Source organism: Schistocerca gregaria, chromosome 8, assembly GCF_023897955.1.
Source record: "Schistocerca gregaria isolate iqSchGreg1 chromosome 8, iqSchGreg1.2, whole genome shotgun sequence".
Taxonomy (NCBI): domain Eukaryota; kingdom Metazoa; phylum Arthropoda; class Insecta; order Orthoptera; family Acrididae; genus Schistocerca; species Schistocerca gregaria.
The window spans coordinates 79,294,512-79,313,106 of record NC_064927.1 but is presented as its reverse complement, the minus strand read 5'-3'; the positions used below and the strand labels follow the sequence as shown (position 1 = coordinate 79,313,106).

The 18,595-nt window shown below is 49.6% G+C and overlaps 1 protein-coding gene and 1 pseudogene across 3 annotated transcripts in view; both read left to right on the top strand.

Moving 5' to 3' along the window:
- Positions 1 to 18,595, top strand: part of LOC126284041 (bifunctional heparan sulfate N-deacetylase/N-sulfotransferase) — a 1,095,215-nt gene that overhangs the window by 343,963 nt on the left and 732,657 nt on the right. The gene's annotated exons all lie outside the window — the stretch shown is intronic.
- The window catches only part of LOC126285030 (ankyrin repeat and MYND domain-containing protein 2-like), a 90,969-nt pseudogene continuing 83,942 nt past the window's right edge, over positions 11,569 to 18,595 (top strand).

The following is an 18,595-nucleotide window of genomic DNA, read 5'->3' as shown; positions in this document are numbered from 1 at the left end:
CAGACGTATAAGTACGTGGTATCACGTAATATTCCGCCAGTGCGGACGGTATTTGCTTCGTGATACATTACCCGTGTTAAAATGGACCGTTTACCAATTGTGGAAAAGGTCGATATCGTGTTGATGTATGGCTATTGTGATCAAAATGCCCAACCGGCGTGTGCTATTTATGCTGCTCGGTATCCTGGACGACATCATCCAAGTGTCCGGACCGTTCGCCGGATAGTTACGTTATTTAAGGAAACAGGAAGTGTTCAGCCACATGAGAAACGTCAGCTACGACCTGCAACAAATGATGATGCCCAAGCAGGTGTTTTAGCTGCTGTCGTGGCTAATCCGCACATCAGTAGCAGACAAATTGAGCGAGAGTCGGGAATCTCAAAAAATCAGTGTTGAGAGTGTTACATCAACATCGATTGCATCCGTCCCATATTTCTATGCACCAGGAATTGCATTTTTAATTTCAACTCTTACAGTACTGTCTCGACGACTGTAGCAGCAATATTTCTTCTCAACTAGGTAAAATCTTCTCCGTACCATCACAGAACACCGCCATGTTCTCTAGATAATTTTCTTTATCTGGAAACCGGTTTTACTACAATCTTCCACCAAAAAAAAAAAACCAGAGAAATTAAATTCCTTCCAAACTTCAAAAGGCAGTGAATAACCCATCTGTCCCATGTGTGTCTGCAGCTCGTACTCGTCAATCCCCCTCCCCCACAACTTTTCCCTCCACCATGTTGGTAGAGTTCCTTATTTAAATTCTGTTCTACATTAACAGCCGCTGTCACTGTGATTTTTGTCTTCTCGTCTTTCTTTATCCCTTCTGCTTCTGTAATAGTAAAAATGTATTCAGATATGCGATATCAATATAAATCGTTCTTAACGCCCTTTACTATTACTGTCCTTATTGTTGTTATTAGTGTCGACTACACTGAAGAGCCAAAGAAACTGGTGTAGACATGCGTATTCAAATACAGTGATATGTAAACAGGCAGAATACGGCGCTGCGGTTGGCTACGCCTATGTAAAACAACAAGTGTCTGGCGCAGTTGTTCGATCGATTACTGCTGCTACAGTGGCAGGTTATCAAGATTTAAGTAAGTTCGAACGTGATGTTACAGTCGGCGCACGAACGATGAGACGCAGCATTTTCCCGTACGACCATTTCACGAGTGTACCCGTGAATATCAGGAATCCGGTAAAACGTCAAATCTCCGACATCGCTGCGACCGGAAAAAGATCCTGCAAGAACGGGACCAACGACGACTGAAGAGAATCGTTGAACGGGACAGAAGTGCAACCCTCCCGCTAATTGCTGCAGACTTGAATGCTGGGCCATCAACAAGCGTCAGCGTGCGAACCATTCAACGAAACATCGTTGATAATGCCTTCCGAAGCCGAAGGGCCACATCTATACCCGTGATTACTGCACGGCACCATGCTTAACGCCTCCCCTGGCATGGGCTGCTGATGACTGGAAAAACGTTGCCTGAACGAGACGTTCCAAGTTGTATGGAGCGGTTGGACGTGCACGGATATGGAGACAACCTCATGAATCCATGGACCGTGCATGTCAGCATGGGACTGTTCAAGCTGGTGGAGGCTCTGTAATGTGGCGTGTGGAGTTGGAGTGATGTGGGACGCCTAGATACGACTCTGAGCATCCTGTCTGATCATCTGCATCCATTCATGTCCATTGTGCACACCGACGGACTTGGGAAATTGGAGCAAGACAGTGCGACGTGACACACGTGTAGAATTACTACAGAGTGTTCCAGGAACATTCTTTTGAGTTTAAACACTACCGCTGGCCACCAAACTCCCCAGACAAGAATATGATTGAGCATATCTGGGATGCCTTGCGGCTTGTTGTTCAGAAGAGATCTCCATCCCCCCTCGTACTTTTACGGATTTATGGACAGTCCTGCAGGATTCATTGTGTGAGTTCCCTCCGCCACTACTTCAGACATTAGTCGAATCCAGGCCACGTCTCGTTGCGGCACTTCTGCGTGCTCTAGGGGGCCCTACACGATATTAGGCGGGTGTGCCAATTTCTTTGCCTCTTCATTGTATTATTTACATTTTTATTTATTGTCAATTATTATTATCGTGTCGACCTGCTTAGGTGAGTGGTTTTGTGCTTGCCTCCTCTGCAGCGGGCGCGGGTTCGATTCACGGCTGGGTTGGAGATTTTCTCCGCTCGTGGACTGTGTGTTGTGTTATCCTTATGACCGGCACGCGAGTCGCCCTATGTGGCGTCGACTGCAGTAAGACGCAGTCGGCGGCCGAACTTCCCCAGATGGGGCCTCCAGGCGGCAATGCCGTATGATCATTTCAGTTTTTTATTATTATTCTTATTGTTATTAGTGTCACGTATTATCGTTATTATTTTGTTGTGGCCGTCTTTGTAATACCTTTAGTATGTGTTGTTCCTGGTCAGATCCAAGAGAGGGTCTTCAGGTCCTAATCTGGTCAAGCTAACTAGGCAATAAATACACTACTGGCCATTAAAATTGCTACACCAAGAGGAAATGCAGATGATAAACGGGTATTCATTGGACGAAGATATTATACTAGAACTGACATATGATTACATTTTCACGCAATTTCGGTGCATAGATCCTGAGAAATCAGTACTCAGAACAACCACCTCTGGTCGTAATAACGGCTTTGATACTGCTGAGCATTGAATCAAACAGAGCTTGGATGAGGTGTACAGGTACAGCTTCCCATGCAGCTTCAACAGTCGAACATTTTCTGTATCCAGAAAGGCCCGTACAGGACCTGCAACATGCGATCGTGCATTATACTGCTGAAATGTGGGGTTTCGCAGGGATCGAATGAAGTATAAGGCCATGGGTCGTAACACATCTGAAATGTAACGTCCACTGTTCAAAGTGCCGTGAGTGCGAACAAGAGGTGACCGGGACGTGTAACCAATGGCACCCCATACCATCACGCCGGGTGTTACGCCAGTATGGCGATGACGAATACACGCTTCCAATGTGCCTTCACCGCGATGTCGCCCAACACGGATGCGGCCATCATGATGCTGTAAACAGAACCTGGATTCATCCGAAAAAATGACGTTTTGCCATTCGTGCACCTATGTTTGTCGTTGAGTACACACCATCGCAGGCGCTCCTGTCTGAGATGCAGCCAGCGTCAAGGGTAATTGCAGCCACGGTGTCTGAGCTGATAGTGCATACCGCTGGAAACGTCGTCGAACTGTTCGTGCAGATGATTGTTGTCTTGCAAACGTCCCCATCTGCTAAGTGATCGAGACGTGGCTGCACGATCCGTTACAGCCATGCGGGTAAGATGTCTCTCATCTCGACAGCTAGTGATACGAGGCCTTTGGGATCCAATACGGCGTTCCGTATTACCCTCCTGAACCCACCGATTCCATATTCTGCTAACGGTCATTGGATCTCGACCAACACGAGCAGCCAGGTCGCGATACGATAAACATCAATCGCGATAGGCTACAATCCGACGTTTATCAAAGTCGGAAACGTGATGGTACGCATTTCTCCTCCTTACACGAGGCATCACAGCAACGTTTCACCAGGCAACGCCGGTCAACTGCTGTTTGTGTATGAGAAATCGGTCGGAAACTTTCCTCATGTCGGCACGTCGTAGGTGTCGCCACCGGCGCCAACCTTGTGTGGATGCTCTGAGAAGCTAATCATTTGCATATCACAGCATCTTCTTCAAGTCAGTTAAATTTCGTGTCTGTAGCACGTCATCTTCGTGGTGTAGGAATTTTAATGGCCATAGTGTAAATGCACTCCTGGAAATGGAAAAAAGAACACATTGACACCGGTGTGTCAGACCCACCATACTTGCTCCGGACACTGCGAGAGGGCTGTACAAGCAATGATCACACGCACGGCACAGCGGACACACCAGGAACCGCGGTGTTGGCCGTCGAATGGCGCTAGCTGCGCAGCATTTGTGCACCGCCGCCGTCAGTGTCAGCCACTTTAACGTGGCATACGGAGCTCCATCGCAGTCTTTAACACTGGTAGCATGCCGCGACAGCGTGGACGTGAACCGTATGTGCAGTTGACGGACTTTGAGCGAGGGCGTATAGTGGGCATGCGGGAGGGCAGGTGGACGTACTGCCGAATTGCTCAACATGTGGGGCGTGAGGTCTCCACAGTATATCGATGTTGTCGCCAGTGGTCGGCGGAAGGTGCACGTGCCCGTCGACCTGGGACCGGACCGCAGCGACGCACGGATGCACGCCAAGACCGTAGGATCCTACGCAGTGCCGTAGGGGACCGCACCGCCACTTCCCAGCAAATTAGGGACATTGTTGCTCCTGGGGTATCGGCGAGGACCATTCGCAACCGTCTCCATGAAGCTGGGCTACGGTCCCGCACACCGTTAGGCCGTCTTCCGCTCACGCCCCAACATCGTGCAGCCCGCCTCCAGTGGTGTCGCGACAGGCGTGAATGGAGGGACGAATGGAGACGTGTCGTCTTCAGCGATGAGAGTCGCTTCTGCCTTGGTGCCAATGATGGTCGTATGCGTGTTTGGCGCCGTGCAGGTGAGCGCCACAATCAGGACTGCATACGACCGAGGCACACAGGGCCAACACCCGGCATCATGGTGTGGGGAGCGATCTCCTCCACTGGCCGTACACCTCTGGTGATCGTCGAGGGGACACTGAATAGTGCACGGTACATCCAAACCGTCATCGAACCCATCGTTCTACCATTCCTAGACCGGCAAGGGAACTTGCTGTTCCAACAGGACAATGCACGTCCGCATGTATCCCGTGCCACCCAACGTGCTCTAGAAGGTGTAAGTCAACTACCCTGGCCAGCAAGATCTCCGGATCTGTCCCCCATTGAGCATGTTTGGGACTGGATGAAGCGTCGTCTCACGCGGTCTGCACGTCCAGCACGAACGCTGGTCCAACTGAGGCGCCAGGTGGAAATGGCATGGCAAGCCGTTCCACAGGACTACATCCAGCATCTCTACGATCGTCTCCATGGGAGAATAGCAGCCTGCATTGCTGCGAAAGGTGGATATACACTGTACTAGTGCCGACATTGTGCATGCTCTGTTGCCTGTGTCTATGTGCCTGTGGTTCTGTCAGTGTGATCATGTGATGTATCTGACCCCAGGAATGTGTCAATAAAGTTTCCCCTTCCTGGGACAATGAATTCACGGTGTTCTTATTTCAATTTCCAGGAGTGTAAATAAATAAGCATTAAGGTGCGACTGATCAGCACGCAAAAGAGATTCGTGAACGAGCCGCGTGTTAGAAGCCGTCCAGTTAGTGTGAAGTGGCGCTGTCGTGGAGGTGCGCCAGCAGCGGGCGACTGTTTCCCTGCGACGAGCAGTCCACGGCGCCCGCCGGCCGGCCTGGCTCCGCCTTTGAAGCGGCCCGCGCCTTATCTAATTGATTGCCGGGTCGCCGGACACGACGTCACAGGGCGACCTCAGAGCGGCTCCCTCAGCTGGCCGCGACGCAAACACCGGACCATTCTGCGAAACTGTATTTCAACAACACCGACAATTAAACACAACACACGGAGAATCCAGTGTTCACGCGATCCGCGAACATTCCTCCCAACACATTAGGATGGGGGTGTGGCGCTAGGAACATAGATCATAATTATACAGGGTGTTACAAAAACGTACGGCCAACTTTCAGGAAACATTCCGCACACACAAAGAAAGAAAGTATGTTATGTGGACATGTGTCCGGAAACGCTTACTTTCCATTTTAGAGCTCATTTGCAGAGACGACAGTTTAGCATAGCCTTCAGCTACGTCAATTGCTACGACCGAGCAAGGCGCCATATTCAGTTACTATAACAATGTATTCTGAACAGATAATATTGCGAATCATGTACCGTCAAGAGCGACGTTCATCATTAATGGATTAAAGTTACGTATCAAACTAACTACGTCCGCTTTCTGAATTCTCATTCCTTGTCATGTTCCAGACCTCACGTCAGCATAGTTCTTCCCTCCTCACGCCAGCCTGCGTGAGCTAAAACGCATGCATTTCAGCCACCTCTAGTAACACGGTGTTGGCTCTTCAGCCAATAAAACGTAATCTATTAATGTATCCGCGTGTACAAAGCATTTCCTTGAAAGAAAACCACCTGACTACATCGCCAGCAAAGTCGGCTGTACAACTGGGGATAGTGCTAGGAAGTATCTCTAGACCTGCCGTGTGGCGGCGCTCGGTCTGATAGTGGCGACACGCGGGTCAGACGTACACTAACGGACGGCGGCCGATTTATAGGCTACCACCTCGCAAGTGTGGTGTCGGGCGGTGACACCACAGTTTTTTAATGTAAAATAGGTTATTTATCGTCAATAATTAAAATGGTTTCACGAGGGTAACTTCCCTCGTAACAGTAGAAAGTAGGATTTTACAGAATATGTAGCAACAGCATCTGTAGTCAAAATCAGAATAAAATGTGTATAACTTACTCATAGAAAACGTTTTATCACCGCAAAGTAGACACATTGTGTGAAACATGATTAAAGGAAACAGCAGCTACTTAATGGAAGAGTGTCAGTGATGCCTGGGACAGCTCAGGTGGCGCCGCCGCCTCGCAGCGGTCAGTCACGTTATGCTTGTTGTGTACTGCAGTCTCGGTCTACAGGCATACTGAACTTCGTACCGCGATCCCGAAGCGCCCGACGACCGCGAACGCCCGAGCAACAGGCGACTGACATGCATTGATCTTATGAATTAGTGCATTGATAATGGCTAGGCACTAGCCGAAATCTAGATTTGCCGAGTAAAAACTAAATTGCTAGTTACGTAATAAAGTGCAAAAAAGATAAATTATTAATTAATTGCGTAGTTTTTTTTTCATTGTGATAATTAAAAGTTTGACTATCGCTAGTAAGTGAGACCTGGTGTTACTGTGACATGAGACATACTTTCGATGTGTGATGTGCAGTACTGGGCACTCTCTCTCTGAAAAGCCGATAAAGTAGATACACTGTATGGAAGCCCGTAAATTGGACGCAGCCATCCTAACGGGCCATACGAAGCACTGACGAGATCAAACAGTCGGATGGACCAGGCGTACATAATGCGTAAGGTGAGAGAGATGTCTCGAAATGAGATTGTGACCGCCACGGGTAGAGACTAAAGCAGGAAACATGTCAGTGCGCCGCTCTTTGCTGTATGCCGGTGTCGGTAACGAGGCAGCAAAACCAGGAGAGGCGGAGCACCGCGCCTCATCGCATCAGCTGCCAAGAGTACAATACTATACAATACTGTAGTACAGCACAGTACAGTATCGCAATCCCGCGAAGGGCGCCTAGCTCCCACCGGTCTTGCGTAACGGCGCAGGTCGCTGAGCGCACCTCACTACACCGCGGCCAACGGCGGTGACTCTGCACTCCTTGCGACGGCTGTACAATAGTTTCCTGGAGCTAAAGTGTACGCCATTGAAAGTTTTCTCTGCGTAATATAATGGCCTAGAACTTGTAAAATTGCTTAACTTCTTTTTTTTCGTGCCCGGATATCAGAGTTTATCAGCTCAAAATTGGCTGCGTTCATTGCTTCCACGCCGTATTTCGCCGAGGCTGCCTTCACTGGGACACTCAGGACAGGACAGCAGGTACTCCGTATCCTGATATCCGCCACAATCACATTTCGTCGTCACACTCATCTACACCGAGGTGACAAAGGTCGTGGGACACCTCCTAATGTCGTATCGGGCCTCCTCTTGCCCAACGAAGTGTAGAAGCTCGACGTGGCATGGATTCGACAAGTCTTTGGGGTCCCCTGGACAAATGCCTAGCCACGCTGCGTCTGCACCAGTCCATAATTGCGAATGTGCTGCAGCCGGTGCAGGCTTTTGTACCCGAACTGACCTCTCGATTATGTACCGTGAATCTTCAGTGGGATTCATGTCGAACGATCTGGGCTGCCAAATCATTCGCTCTAACTGTCCACAGTGTTCTATACGAACAGTTCTGGCGAGGTCACGTGGCGCATCGTTGTTTGGGAACACTGAGTCCACGAACGCTTGCAAATCGTCTCCATATAGCTGAAGATACCCATTTTCAGTCAATGGTGATTGGTTCAGTGTGACCAGAGGACCCAGTTCTGTCCACGTAAACACAACGCACACCATTATGGGGCCTTGACCAGCTTGCACAGTGCCTAGTTGACAGTCGGGGTCCACGGCTTCGTGTAGTCTGCACCACACTCGAACTCTACCATCAGCCCTTAGCGACTGAAGTCGGAACTCATCTGACCAGGTAACCGTTTTCCAGTCGCCTGTGATGCAACAGATACACTCACGATCCTACGAAAGTACGAGGCGTGTTTTTTAAGTAAGTACCGTTTTGAAATTAAAAAAAAGACGTGCTAAGATATCTCAGTAATTTTATTTTTACGTGAAAGCCTGTACCTTAGTCTACGCACTGACGCCGTTACAGTGTGATTCTTCCTAGTTTACGTTGTGTACTGAGTTTTTAAGATGCCTCCGATAATCGTGAGTCCCGTCGACTGCGAAGTACGGGCTGCTATAAGATTTCTAAAAGCGACCCATATTCGTCGTGAGATCTGTGCAGTTTACGGATAAAACATTATGAGTGGTGGAGTGGTAAGAAAGTGGGTGAGATCATTTAAAGATGGCCCCACAAATGTGCATGATGAGCAAAGGAGCTGGCCGGAGTGGCCATGCTGTTCTAGGCGTTACAGTCTGGAGCCGGGCGACCGCTACGGTCGCAGCTTCGAATCCTGTCTCGGGCATGGATGTGTGTGATGTCCTTAGGTTAGTTAGGTTTAAGTACTTCTAAGTTCTAGGGGAATGATCTCAGAAGTTAAGTCCCATAGTGCTCAGAGCCATTTGAACCATTTGCATTTTGTCCCTGCACTTGAGTCCCGGCGGAGGTTCGAATCCTCCCTCGGGCATGGGTGTATGTGTTTGTCCTTAGGATAATTAGGTTAAGTAGTGTGTAAGCTTAGGGACTGATGACCTTAGTTAAGTCCCATAAGATTTCACAAACATTACATTATTACCTGCACTTGAAGAAACACCTGGGCGGTCAGCGTCTTCTAGAGGATGACGAAGTCAAAACAGTGCTGATGCAGTGGTTAACGCGTCGGGCAGCAGACTTCTGTGAGGATGGTATTCAATAACTAGTACAAGGTAATGACAAGTGCCTCAATATTGACGGAAATTATGTAGAAAAGTAGATTAAGGTACAGGCTTTCACGTAAAAATAAAATTATTGAGATATCTTAGCACGTCTTTCTTAAATTTCAAAACTGTTCTTAATTAAAAAACACGCCTCGTAGCTGCAGGCGACGTCATGCTGTTAGCAAAGCCACTCGCTTCGACTGCCGACTGCCGACTGCCGGCGCCCATTAACGCCACATTTCACCGCACTGCCCTAACGGATACCTCCGACGTACGTCCCGCATACATTTCTGCGGTTAATTCACGCAGAGTTCGTTGTCTATTATCATTGTCAAATCTACGCAGATGCTATTGCGCTCTCGGTCGTTAAGTGAAATCCTTCGGCCACTGCGACGTTCGTGGTGAGAGGTAATGCCTGAAATTTGGTATTGTCAGCGCAGCTCTTGACACTGTTGGTCTGGAAAGATTGAATTCCCTGATGGTTTCCGAAATGGAACGTTCCATGCTTCTAGGCCCGACTACCATTCCGTGTTAAGAGTCTCTTAATTCCCGTCGTGCAGTCATAGTCACATCGGAAATATTTTTCACACGAGTCATCTGAGTACAAATGATAGCTCCGGTCAATGCTCCGCCCCTTTGTCGTGTCGCGATCCTACAGTCGCCTGTACTTGTGCGTATCACTTTTCCACAACCGATGACCTCCTCAGCAGTTTGGTCCCATAGGAACTTACCAAAAATGTTCAAATGTGTGTGAAATCTTATGGGACTTAACTGCTAACGTCATCAGTCCCTAAGCTAACACACTACTTAACCTAAATTGTCCTAAGGACAAACACACACACACACACACCCATGGTCGAGGGAGGACTCTAACCTCCGCCGGGACCAGCCACACAGTCCAAGGAACTTACAACCTCGAGATTTGTCATCTCAGTGTAAATGAAACATTGAGAATAAAAATTTTGTTGCTCCTGTAAGCCGTTAGAAAGTCATCGTGTAACTGGAACCAGCCAACAAATGTATCTATCTAGTTTTCTATACAGAGTGTTACAAAAAGGTACGTCAAACTTTAAGGAAACATTCCTCACACACAAAGAAAGAAAATATGTTATGTGGACATGCGTCCGGAAACGCTTACTTTCCATTTTAGAGCTCATTTTATTACTTCTCTTCAAATCACATTAATCATGGAATGGAAACACACAGCAACAGAACGTACCAGCGTGACTTCAAACACTTTGTTACAGGAAATGCTCAAAATGTCCTCCGTTAGCGAGGATACATACATCCACCCTCCGTCGCATGGAATCCCTGATGCGCTGATGCAGCCCTGGAGAATGGCGTATTGTATCACAGCCGTCCACAATACGAGCACGAAGAGTCTCTACATTTGGTACCGGGGTCGCGTAGACAAGAGCTTTCAAATGCCCCCATAAATGAAAGTCAAGAGGGTTGAGGTCAGGAGAGCGTGGAGGCCATGGAATTGGTCCGCCTCTACCACTCCATCAGTCACCGAATCTGTTGTTGAGTAGTGTACGAACACTTCGACTGAAATGTGCAGGAGCTCCATCGTGCATGAACCACATGTTGTGTCGTACTTGTAAAGGCACATGTTCTAGCAGCACGGGTAGAGTATCCCGTATGAAATCATGATAACGTGCTCCATTGAGCATATGTGGAAGACGTAATAAAATGAGCTCTTACATGAAAAGTAAGCGTTTCCGGACACATGTCCACATAACATCTTTTCCTTATTTCTGTGTGAGGAATGTTTCCTGAAAGTTTGGCCGTATCTTTTCGTAACACCCTGTATGTAAGCTTGAGGGCAAAGAGGAAGGGAGGCAATGCTGCTGCCAACACAAGTACCGGGAGCGCATGGTAAAACTTCGTTTCAAAAAATGGTTCAAATTGCTCTGAGCACTATGGGACTTAACTGCTGTGGTCATAAGTCCGCTAGAACTTAGAACTGCTCGAGGCAGGATTCGAACCTGCGACCGTAGCGTTCGCGCGTCTCCAGACTGTAGCGCCTAGAACCGCTCGGTCACTCTGGCCGGCTATAACTTCGTTTCCAAACAAGATCCACGCTGCTTATCGTCGTCATTTGCAGTACTGTGCCGATAATTTTGGTACAAAGGAGATACAAAGGGAAGTGGGCTAAGAAACCAATCGAAATGTGATTACTGTTACCAGAGACGGGGGCCCCTTACACAAAAATCCGCAGGGAGGTCAGAAGTGATGCGGATGGAGCCGCGCTGCAGCCACGGACACCGAAGCCCGCGAGTAGCGATAGCAGAGACTGCAGTTTGACTCGGCAGTTGAGAGGCGCCGACGGACCGCCGGTTTGTGGGGCGACCAAGTTGGGCCGCGGCGCTCTCTGGGGTGCCAAGTGTTTGCCAGCCTTGCGTACACACGGGCAGCGGCGATGTGCCGGGCTCTCGCAGCCCCGGCAGTCGGGAGAGAGGTCGCCCTCGGGCCAATTTGCCGCGTGGCTGCTCTGCGGCCAGTGATGCCAACTGTACCGAGCCGGCGTGTTAACCTTACCGCATTGATTAAACAGTACAGTTTTGCTGCCAAAGGCGGGAGGAACTCGGTACTGGTGGATAGGTTCGCGCCGCGCGGGATTAGCCGAGTCAGTCATAATCGAATATGTAGGACAGAGCAGGGGGCCGACGTAAATTCTGGAAAACATGAGCATGGCTACACTGCGTTACACTTTGCGGCGTTGTCAGGGAAAGCAGAGTTCTGTCGTTTATTGCTCGTGGCAGGGGCCAAGAGTCATGCAACCAATACAGTTGGAAGAACAGCTTCACAAATGGCCGCATTTGTTGGAAACCGTGCGTGGGTGGCAGTCATTAATAATTTTATACCTAAAGCTGATGTTGACTATTATACAGTTCCTCAAGGTTTAGAGACTGAGCCTAAACAGACACCTGTGCTTGCTGCACCATTGCGTAAATTTGCAAAGCAGGTAAATCTTCATCCAGTCAGGGTTGCTCTGAATCTGCAGAAGGCACCTTTATCAGCTGAGAATCTGAACAAAGTTCCCAGAATGAGATTTTCACTCTCCAGCGGAGTGTGCGCTGATATGAAACTTCCTGGCAGATTAAAACTGCCTTGTCTCCGCAATATCCTTTCTTTCAGGAGTGCTAGTTCTGCAGGTTCGCAGGAGAGCTTCTGTATAGTTTGGAAGGTAGGAGACGAGTTACTGGCAGAAGTGAAGCTCTGAGGACGGGGCGTAAGTCGTGCTCAGTTGGTCAGTGCGGCTCTCGCAGCCGAGCGAAGCAGACGTGCGGTGTGTGCTCTCCGCTGGCAGAGAGGGCCCGCGCGCCTTGTTTACTTTCTTCGGCCGACAATAACGTGACGCCGTAGCGCTACAAGACCATGGCAAACCAATACAGATCAACCTTGAAATTCACATTTCGGAACGACTTTACCCGACCAAAGGCGCTCGAAGTCGAACGTTTTTTTAAAAGAGGAAGCCAAGATCCCGGCTGCCGACACTTTTCGATCGTCAGTAGCACGGTCTATGTAAAGCCCATAAACTAAACTACTTGCGACGAGGTGCTCCGTGAGATGGAACGAGAACTCAGCATCTGCCACGCAGATGGCAATGTTGGCAACGTCGAGGTCGGCCATGCCGCAATGGGACTGCGGACTATACGCATCTTCGAACTTCCATTTGAACTCCCGGCGGCAGAAGTTGTAGCGGCGCTCCGCCCCTACGGCACGGTACACGAACACGTGGCTGAAAAATGGACCCAGTTTAAGACGTATCCAGTACTCAATGGAGTACGCCAAGTGCGCATAGATCTCCAACGACACGTGCCATCCTATCTACAGATAGGTGCATGCCGGGCCATAGTTATTTATGACGGCCAACCGAAGACGTGTTCCGGATGCGGCAACGAAGGTCACCTTCGTTCCGAGTGCCTCCAGCGTCGGATCACACAACTCCCACCGAAGGACGTTGCACCACCAGCGGCGAAGACTATTCTACCCGTTACTTACGCGGCGGCGCTCACGACGTTCTCCACACAACAGACACGGCCGACCGCTTCAGCGGTACAAGAATCACTTTCCACGGGCAAAGACCTGGATGATCCGCCGACCTGGCCAGTGGTGGAAAATAGTACTACGACTCTGGAGCTACCGAACGCGACAGACGTTGACGCCAGCAAGATGGAAATTGATTCCCTTATTGTACCGACCGAAGCGTTTGTTCCGGCGGAGCGTGAGTCAGTGCCGTCTTCTGACAATGAAGGACATGTACGGAAACAGCGATCACCGAAACGCCGAAAGCGACGTCGTCGAACCGTGTCGGAACACAGCGGTTCGCATTCGGCCGGGGAAGAACAACTGACCAGTCAAGAAGCCAGCCGCGAAGCTGAGGCTGTTTCCACTGACTCCAACCTTGCAGAACAGACAGAAAAACATGCAGCTTGCGACCATAAGCCCATTGACAGAAACAGAGCAGCGGGAAGGTACCAGTGCAGGCAGCGAAGTCGCCCGGTCCCTTACTATAAAACATTCCGAGGCTATGGACCATAACAGACATCCGCGCCCGCTTCGTGGGCCGAAGACGTCGAGACACAAGATCCCGACCCGCGGCCAGCTGAGGCGCCGCCGGATCATGCAGCATAAGCAGCACAAGGAGGACCGCGTTCGGCGGGGGTGACATCACTTCCGATGTTCGCTTCTCTCCACCTTCACCATGGATAACCTCGCCCAAACAACGCGTTGCCAGGCTTACCGCCTGGCGACAATGAATATCAACATGATCAGTTCTCCTGTCAAAATCCAACTTTTGAAAGAAACCATAGGAGCCATGGGAGTTGACTTTGCTTTCCTACAAGAAGTGAAAACGACTGCACTCCCGCACTTTTACGGTTATGCCACACATGTGACGCCCGGTAGCCCTGCAGACACCGGAGTGGCAATATTAGTGCGTGAAGGTATTGAAGTTACCGACGTCACGTTTCTTCCCTCCGCGCGAGGAATGGAATTTACGGCACTCAGCACCCGATTCATTAATGTTCACGCCCCGTCGGGTACCACAAGACGTCACGACCGCGCCAGATTCTACTCCACAGATGTCGCTCCCCTTTTCCTTGGACGATACGACCACAGCGTCTTCGCCGGCGATTTTAATTGCGTACTTCACCCCAAGGACCAAATCCCACATTACATGCCTTGTCCGGAACTGGGTGCGATGATCCAAGAACTTCACTTGTACGACACGTGGGAAAAAGTCCACGGTAACCGCTCTGGCCACACTCATCTTACCAGTCATTCGGCCAGCCGACTCGACCGCATATATGTGTCACACGATCTCACAGAAGGTGTGGTGGACGTCGGACTATGGCCTCAAGCCTATTCCGATCACAGTGCCTATATCTGCACTATACACCTACGCCCCCAACAAGTCTGGAGCAGCAATGGCTTTTGGAAGCTCAACATAACTCATCTCCAGGACCTGGATTGCCGTCGGTAAGTTGCAGCAACGTGGACTGACTGTGAACGCCGCCACCCTCGATACACCTCGACCCTGGAGTGGTGGCTCCTCTGTGCCAAACCAGCAATCCGTAGGACACTTATGCAATATGACAAGGACGTGACTGCGTGGCATCGACAGACCCTCGATTTTTACTACCCGGCACTCAGGGACCTCGACGCCTTACCCCCTTCCCCGGAGAGACAACATGATCAAAGCAGAATCAAGGCTCACATACTATCATTGACGAAGCGCCGACTAGAAGGTGCAGTCGTCCGCTCGCGACGGCACGACCGAACGTTTGCAGAGGAACCCACTATGCACCACGTTGTGGCGGATAAGCGCCGACAACGCCAACATTTAATCACACAACTCAGGACACACGACGGTTGCTTATGTACGACCCAAGCAACCATAGTAAAGGCGGTGGAGGATCATTTTCGTCATCTTTACAAGGAAAGAATCGTCAATGACGAGGGCACTACTGAAGTGTTACAGCAGGTAACACGTACTATCGACGAGGCTACCGTGAATGTACTAACAGAAGAAATCTCACTCGAAGATGTCGAAGACACCGTGGACAAAGGTGCGGTCAATAAGTCTCCTGGACCTGATGGATTGCCCATCGAATTCTACCGAACTTTCCGTGACGTCATGATGCCTCGCTGTGTTATAATTTTCCGCGAACTTCTGTCTCCAGACTGTGTTGTGCCGCCAGCGTTTGTAGAAGGTCTTCTCATACCGGTACACCAGCCAGGTGGAGGGCTATCGATTAACGACTATCGCCCGCTTACAGTGCTGAACGCCGATTACAAGATTTTCACCAGGATTATGGCAAGCCGTATTAAGACGACTTTGCCGATGGTCCTCGCTCCAGAACAGACGTCGCAGGGGGGAGAAGCCAACATACACATGGCCACCGGTGACTGCAGGGACTTAATAGCGATCGCTTCTGCGTGCCGTCTGAGAGCGGCGATCGTCTCCGTCGATTTCAACCGCGCCTTTGATAGAGTGCACCACAACTTCCTCCTACGAGTGATGGACTGTATGGGATTCCCTCCGGGCCTCATCGACACCCTACGGCGTCTTTGGGCCGCAGCCAGCTCACACGTCCAGGTCAATGGAAGGACGGTAGGACCAGTACCCATTAAGAGGTCTCTACGACAGGGTTGTCCCCTTTCTACCTGCCTTTATGCCATCGCAATCGAGCCACTCCTAGGGGGCCTTAACCACCGCCTATCTGGCATCACGCTGCGGGACGTCACCTTTCGCTATAGGACATACGCTGACGACCTGCTACTGCTGGTTCGTTCCAATGACGAAGTTCAAAGCGTACTAACCTGGATTGAGCGATACGGACAGGCCGCAGGCAGTCTTCTGAACATCAACAAGTCGGCGGCGTTGGATATTGGGCGTGGTCTCGGCCGGAAGCCCTCGCTTCTCTCCCACCAGTTACTGATCTGCGATATTTGGGAATCACGTTCAAGAAATATGTACGTAAAACAGCTGCAGCAAACTACCGACGGTTATTACAGATCATACGCGCAATGGTGCGACAGAACTTGCTCCGGGACTTGAATCAGCTACAACGTGTTGAATACCTGAACCTCTACGTAGCATCAAAACTCAACCACGTGGCACAGGTCCTCCCACTACCGCTGCAGATAGGTCGCCGGCTTCAGGCGGCCTTCAGTTACTACGTTTCCGCAGGTCATATCTTTAAAGTACGATACGACACTCTTACCCTCCCAGTGCACAAAGGAGGGATGGGATTGGTCAACGTCAGGGCGAGAGCAGCTGCCCTTTACATGAGCAACATGAGGAAACGATGGACACGTCAATATACCTCTCTCACGGGTCGTTTACTACAGGTTCTGATGCTAGTCTCTAACGTCCCCCCGGTGTCGGTTGCGCACGTCGCACCACAGCTCTCCCATGTGTCGACCTTCATTCTTGATTACAGCTATGTCAGCTCGAACCTCTCCGCCACACGTCCACCAAAGGCGAAAGATTTTTATACCATCCTTCTGCGGGCTGTTCCCCATAACGTGATGGAAAACAAGTACCCTACGGTCCACTGGCCAAGAGTGTGGAAAACGATACACCACAACTTTCTATCATCCACGGTGCGTTCGAAGTGGTATCAAATAAAAATATGCCACACGACAGCGACTTCATACTATTGGACTGGCAGACTCCCCTTATTGCCCAGATTGTCACCTTTTGGATACCGATGAACATCGTTTTACTTGCGCATCATCGCCCTGAGTTTGGCGACTAACACACAAGATATTGGCTTGTTACCTCCGGGTCACACGTGATACGATTGACCCTCAGACCCTACTCTGTCCCAATGAAACTTACTTTCCGGCTGCAAAATATCATGCACTTACATGGTTCAAAGGACTTACCGTCGCCTACATCTTTAGCGACGGAGAGAAAGAGCAGCTTGATTACTGGTGGTTCCTGCAAAATGCTCACAATGCCCTCGAACGCACACCAAAATACCGTACGCTCTTCGCAAATTATTCACGCAGCGTTTTCGTTAACCCCCCACTCAGCTGGGGAGTGCCAAGCTGCGGTTAATGTTCTGTGCCGCATCACACTAACGACTGAACGTTCTGCCTTGTCAGCCATGAGCGAAGGAAGAGACAAGCTGCTGCAAGGATGCTGCTTTCCTTGAGGCACTAGCGAAGCAGAATGCCTCCGTTGCAGATGCCCTTCAAAGGCGCTATTGGAGGTATCAGATAACGTTTGCGAGGCTTCAAGTGGAACCAGTTACATTATTGAAGAACCTTTTAGTTGGAATTGCATCAGTGATTTATATTTTTATTTTTTGATTACTCTTTTATGCCACCTTTGTTGTTGTAACACTACTTGTAACACTTAGTTACTAGGATTCTCATTTGTACACGTTCCCTAAACGTAAAAAAAAGTGGCAAAGGGGGGAAAAAGTTGGTAGAGCACTTGCCCGCGAAAGGCAAAGGTCCCTAGTTCGAATCTCGGTCCGCCACACAGTTTTAACCTGCCAGGGAGTTTCATATCAGCGCACATCATTCTGGAAACATCTCCAAGGCTGTGGCTAAGCCATGTCTCCGCAACATCATTTCTTTCAGGAGTGCTAGTTCTGCAAGGTTCGCAGGAGAGCTTCTGTAAAACTTGGAAGGTAGGAGACGAGGTACTGGCAGAAGTGAAGCTCTGAGCATGGGGCGTGAGTCGTGCTTGGGTAGCTCAGTTGGTAGAGCACTTGACGGGCAAAGCTCCCGAGTTCGAGTCTCGTTCGGGCACACAGTTTTAATCTGCCAGGAAGTTTCAATCTGGAGAAAGTTCAGAAAATCTTGGAACTCATGACTGAAACAGAAATGAAAAGAGGGTTTGAAGCAAATAAAGTTATGTCATTCAAATTCCATTACTTGTCGTGTGTAGTTGCTGAGATTGGCCGATGTAGAAAAAGGCAATTAGCAGCACAACAGGAAAGAAAGAAGATGAAACTAAAGACATTGAGAATACTGAAGAAAAGCGGTCACATCCTGTGGAACTCTTTGCTCGGGAAATGCTGAAATGTGAGTGTGGCGACAATGGGTCTCCAGAGTTTCAGGAAAGTTTTCTGAGGCAACGTGTTCGTGAATTCCCATATCGTGAATGTACAGTTTTCCGCCAGATGGTTACAACTTTAGCTCAATAGGACTCCCCTTCTGCTCTGAGCATTATTTCTGCTGCCGTCAATGGGCAGAGGGGCTTTGTAGACAGTGGCACCCATTGCTGCTCATCATGTGGTGAAGAATGTGCGACAAAGAAGTGCTCTAAATGTAAAGGAGTGAGTATCGTAACAGAGAATACCAACGTCTCCATTCGTTTATGCATAAGGAAGCATGTACAAGGTTAACTCAAGTTTCCGTAAAGGCTAAACCATCAGCTAGTCCTCCAACTTCAGAATTGAGCGGTCTTGAAGTGAAGT